The 5942-nt window shown below is 41.6% G+C and overlaps 1 long non-coding RNA gene across 2 annotated transcripts; it reads right to left on the minus strand.

The window, feature by feature from the left end:
• Positions 1–4227: 4227 nt before the first annotated feature.
• LOC123607724 lies at positions 4228–5717 on the minus strand. 2 transcript variants are annotated; one of them, XR_006716873.1, is made up of 2 exons: positions 5611–5717; positions 4228–4619 (listed from the first exon to the last, which is right to left on the minus strand). It is a non-coding gene; the product is annotated as an uncharacterized LOC123607724 (long non-coding RNA). The 2 variants fall into 2 exon arrangements; XR_006716872.1 differs by having other exon boundaries at positions 5439–5689.
• Positions 5718–5942: the final 225 nt, after the last annotated feature.

Consider the following 5942-nt stretch of genomic DNA (forward strand, 5'->3'; position numbering starts at 1 on the left):
CAAGGCTAAAGACTTTGCTCTCACTCATCACAGAATTGCCAATGCCATTCAAATTCTTGCAAGGAGTCATGTCTCGTGAGTCTTTGGTCTCTCTAGATTTGTCACTAAACCCATAGAATCTTGTCATTTTTACTAAAAAGAATGCAAACAGTTTATTAAAAATGAGAATTTATTACATGCTGATTGTCTCCTCACCATTCAATAGTGAAATGCACAAAATATTTCCAGTTTAGTCATCCTAGTACACCCCATCAAGTCTGACTGAATTTCAATATGGCAGGTCAGTTAAACCCCAACAGCCATTCATCAGCTACCTAATAATTATCTTTGAGTGTGGAGGCTACAACTTCTGAAAATTATTGCCAGAATTCTTGGTATTTTAGAAAAAAAGTATACACACACACACACACACACACACACACACAGAAGAGGGTTGGAGAGGAAAAGGATCTCTTCGTAGTCCAATAAAAAAGACCAGGTTACAGAATAATTACCTATAATTTAGTAATTTGGTTTTAGTTCCATTGTGGTCGGGTAAGCCCAGTACAGCCTAGCCCTCTCTCTGATTACAACCAAAATGTGGGCAAATTAAAAACTCCCAAAGATTCTGAAAAATAAATACAAAGGGAAGATTGTGAGGGAAGTCATACCTGGAAGAGATGACCTACATGGGGATGGATCTCCTCCCCGCCTGGCAGCAGCCTCCAGTCATTTGGCTGGTGGCCAAAAGTCTACAAGGAACAATTGAAAGAGGCCCTGAAGACCCAAGTGCGTAGGGAAATGGCAGAGGGAGATGGCCAGCGAAGGTGCTCTCCAACTCTGTCTATGAATCCACACAAGTCTCAACCCTAACTATGTACACGCAGGAAAGACCCAGACAAAGGAGACACAAGTTTTGAGAACAGAAGTGACATTCGGACCACCTACACAAGTCTCAGCTGAACCCCTGAGTCACTCATAGGTCAGACACAAAAGACCTGAAGTGACACTTCACGAAAGAAGATATACACATGGCAAATACAAGTGTGGAAAGATGTTCAACATGATTAGTCATTGAAGAAATGCAAACTGAACTACAGTGGGATCCTACCTACACATACTTCAAAGAGGCTAAAAGTAAAAAGGCTGATGGTATCAAGTATTGGTCAGAGTGTGGAGCAGCTGAAACTTTCAACCACTGCTCATGGGAACATAAAATGGTACAGCCATCATAGAAAACAGTTTGGTAGTTTCTTTAAATTTAACATATTTCTGTGGCACCTGTGTGGCTCAGTCGGTTAAGCATCCGACCTCAGCTCAGGCCATGATCTCAGGGTTTGTGAGTTCAACGTTTATTTATTTTTGGGACAGAGAGAGACAGAGCATGAACGGGGGAGGGGCGGAGAGAGAGGGAGACACAGAATCGGAAACAGGCTCCAAGCTCTGAGCCATCAGCCCAGAGCCCGACGCGGGGCTCGAACTCACGAACCACGAGATCGTGACCTGGCTGAAGTCAGAAGCTTAACCGACTGCGCCACCCAGGCGCCCCAGGGGTTTGTGAGTTCAAACCCTGCACTGGGCTCTGTGCTGATCACATGGAGCCTGCTTGGAATTCTCTCTCTCCCTCTCTCTTTCTGCCCCTCCCCAGCTTGTGTGCGCTCGCACACACACACACACACACACACACACACACACACACACTGTTTCTCTCTCTCTCAAAATAAATAAATAAACTTTAAAAGTCTCTTAAAAAAATAAAAGTTAACATACTTCTACCATACAGTCTAGTCATTTCACTCCTGGCTATTCAGCGTAAAGAAATGAGAACACATATCCACATGAAGTCTTGTACATGTTCTTAACAGGGTTTTTGTTTTTAGTTTTTTTGTTATAGCTGCAAACTAAAAGCCATCCAAAGGTCCATAAGCAGAGGAATGGATAACCGAATTGTGGTACCACCAATAAAAAGGAAAAAATTACTGATAGATGCCACGCCTCCACACAGTCACCCAGTCACATCCCACGCTGCCATATGGTCACACCATCATGCTAAAACTCTGCTGTTGTAGTATGACAGCAGACACAGACAATCTGTAAATGGGAGAGTGTAATTGTCCCAGTACATTTTTATTGACATGTCAGGTGACTACCAGATTTGGGCTGTGGGTCAGTTTGCCGACTCCTGATCTAGGTGATCATTACTAAAGCATCACTTTTTACCTTGTCATGTTTGATATGCTCATCTGATCCAGCATATTTCTTTTTTTAAAAAAATTTTAATGTTTTTATTTTATTTTTGAGAGAGACACAGAGTGAAGGCAGGGAAGGGGCAAAGAGAGAGAAGGAGACAGAATCTGAAGCAGGCTACAGGCTCTGAGCTGTCAGTGCAGAGCCTGACATGGGGTCTGAACTCACAGACTGAGAAATCATGACCTGAGCTGAAGTTGGATGCGCATCTGAGTGAGCCACCAGGTGCCCCTCATCCATGCCTACTTCTTTGGTGTCTCCCTCAAGCCAACGTCCAGCTGGGCATATGATGTCTGTTTTACAAACACTGTTAAGTGCCTGGGAAGAAAAGATGACCAGGGTCACTGTTGAGCCCCTGTGAATCCAGACTGATAAAAATGCTGTATGATGGGAAATTATACTTTAAAACCGATAAACTCTTTTTCAAGTTTGTTAAAAGCTCAGGAATAAGAATTCTCAAGGAGTAATCCTGTGCTTTGGGTTTGGACCAATTAGACTGAAGGAGAGAAAAGCAGACATTAAAATATAAAGTTTCTTTTTTGAAGGTTGTGAGCACTTGTATTCAGCTACACACCTTCAATTATTTGGAGTTTCTTCATTCTAGGATTTACCTTCATTTCTGTTCAAGCTTCCAATCATTTCACCTTAAGTCACAGACATCAATTTCTTTTCTTTATTTTTTTAATGTTTATTTATTTCTGAGACAAAGACAGAGCATGAGTGGGGAGGGGCAGAGAGAGAGAGGGAGACACCGAATCCAAAGCAGGCTTCAGGGTCCGAGCTGTCCGCCCACCCAAACTCACGAACTACGAGATCATGACCTGAGCCGAAGTCAGACACTTGACCAACTGAGCCACCCAGGCACCCCAGTCATCAATTACATTTCTAAAGACTGTAATGCTGTCACACATAGTTTATATGTGTGAAGAGTGTCTGTTCCTCTTTCCTTAGATAAATTCAGTGATTAAAAAACAAAAAAACTGAAAAAGCATTCAGAATAAAAATGGAAAAATAAAAGGTACAGTTAGTGCTGCTTGTGAAGTGAGAGAGCATTAATGTACAACGTTTTGAGATGGGACCAGATAAAGTTGGTAAAATTGATATCTCTCTGAATCAAAAAAACATATGACTTAAAAGCATTGAGCTTAGTTGGGTATTTGAAATGTTTACTTAAATAAAAATAGTGATAATGCATTGGAAATTCTTGAATGAATATGAATCATTTTGTTTCCTTGTCATTTTGGTGCTGAGCTAGAACACCAGCTTAAAACCTAACATATTTCAAAATGCCTGAATTCCTGCTGTTCACCTAAATTTTTTTTGTCTTAGGCAATTTCTGCTTTGTAGTTTAAAATAAAGCTATTGGAAATGTGAGAGGTAATATTGTTTGAGTCTTTTTTTTTTTTGGTGATGAAAATGGAAAATATTTGGGAAAAAAGTAATAACCAGCATTGGTTAGGAGTTGAGTGAACACTCTAACATGTGGATGTAATTTTTTGGAGAATAGTTTGTTAGAGTAAAAGCCTGTGGGAAAATCATGTACTCTCTTCCTGGCTTTATTATTTCTAGGCATATGCCTTAAGGAGATTAAATTAAGGAGATCTAGTTTGAATAACAATATTATGCAACCCTAAAATGACGTTGTATAAGTGTGTGTGTTAACATGGACACATGATGGTGTCTACCCTGAGGGTTGGCCTATCTGATGTCACCCTACTCAGTTCACTTATATCATTAAACTATGGAAGTGGGAAGTTACAGTATATTGTCCAAACGCTCTTGCAGCAAGGGTTTCATATATGACCTAAATTCTGCCGAGAAGGTTCAGCTGTGCCAAACTGGATCTGGAAGGGAGTGACGGAGAAGTGTATACTGAAAGTCAATGGTGACTTTCTCTTGGTGGGAGAAGTCTCATGTATACCATGTTTTTTTTTTTTCCACTCATCTGGATTTTCTAATTTTTCTTTCACAAATAGTAAAATAAATACACATCCATAGCACTAGAATGAGACCCATGAGCCTTAGATTATGGTCTTAGCTCTGCAGTAATATGGTACTAAGTCTTAGGCAACTTTGTCCATCCCTACGGTTCTCCATGGCTTCCTCAGCAGGTTACAAAGCATGGTCTAGATCATCTGCATTCCAACTACAGGACACTTTGTGTCCATGAAACACGCTGTAATCCCTTGTGTTATATAATCTGCAGTTCCTGTGCATGTAGTTGGTGCCAGATTCCACTAGCGCAGCAGAGAGCAGAACCAGAGCATTGCACTATCAAGAAGACTATGCTGAGGAGTTGGTAAGGAAGTGTGAACTGGAGATATAAGCAGCTGTGTCCACAGGCTTTAGCCATATTAATCAGTCAGAAGTCTTCAGCACGACTGCTTTCTCTTCTGTTAAAAAAAATGGAGTCTAATTTTAAAACAGAGAAGTGAGACGGTCAGGCACTGCTCTAGAGAGGAAGATACTAGCTACTTAATGATAGACTGTCAGGTCACCAGGATGTCTGTCCAACAGCTCTCCCACTCATTAAAGCACATGGTGTAAGCTCTCTCCAGAGGCACTAAATCCACATGTGCTTGCATGGCATAAGTGTTTTATGTGGTGTGTGTGTGTGTGTTTGTGTGTACCCAAACTCTTGATTTGAGAAAGTGTTTCCAACACTAAGCTGTTGTCATAAAGCTGGACAGAGATTCAGTTAGTACCCTCAACACTAGAAGATGTCTTTCTCAAGAGGGTCTTTCTGATGCTTGACAATTTTCTCAAAATATCCACTCTCCTTTTTGGGAATGATGAAACAACAGAGTGTGGAGTTGATTCATCTTCATTGTGAAAACTAGATTTTTACAAATAATAATACCCAAGAGTTATTGAATGGATCTTCCATACCTAAAAATGTATCAAGTGCTATACCTAGCAATTTTTCGATGTTCATAACAAAATTTGAAGCAAGTAGTATTATAACCTCTCTTTTCCAGTTGAGAAGTAACTTGCCTGAGGTCAGCAAGTTACTAAATGGCAGAGCTAGATTCACTCCAGAACTGGAACAAGCCCTTCCTTGTCATGACCCTGCCCAGGAAGGGTGTAAAGGACACGTCACAGAGCCTCATGGGTTCCTTACAAAACTGTCTTTTCCCACAAAGACGCAGACAGCCTTTCTCCCAAGTGCTTCTGACATATCCTGCAAACAGCTCCCAGTAGAATGAATTTACCACTTCCTTCCTGGGAGAGATGGGAGCACTACCCCCCAGACCTCACTGGCCTGTTACCTCTCCATCCGCAGGTCACCAAGGATTTATCCCTTTGGTTCTATGTAACCTTAATCTGATAGACTTCTAAGCCGCCAACATGGTGAGTGATCTTGCTTTGCTTCTGACCACAAACCTTAGATGTTCTCTGGGCTGCACGGGTCCTTCCGTACCCTGGTCAACATGCTTGCCTCCTCCAAGACCTCAAAGTCACATCTTTGCTGCTCTTCTCAGGATGCTGCCATGACCACTCCCATTATCATATGCAGGCAACACCTTTTATGATTTCACAAATGAAACACAAGCAATCAGACCAGAACCTTATCCTCCAACCCAGAAGCTGTCAAACCTGCCTATACCTTTGCCCATGTGTTTGGCTTTCTCTTGTCTCAGTGGATAAACTTAGTGCCCCATCTGAGGCCAAGAGTCCTACCCACTTACTCAAGGACTGGGCCACACTCCTTCCCA

Source organism: Leopardus geoffroyi, chromosome A2 (genome assembly GCF_018350155.1).
Source record: "Leopardus geoffroyi isolate Oge1 chromosome A2, O.geoffroyi_Oge1_pat1.0, whole genome shotgun sequence".
Classification (NCBI taxonomy): domain Eukaryota; kingdom Metazoa; phylum Chordata; class Mammalia; order Carnivora; family Felidae; genus Leopardus; species Leopardus geoffroyi.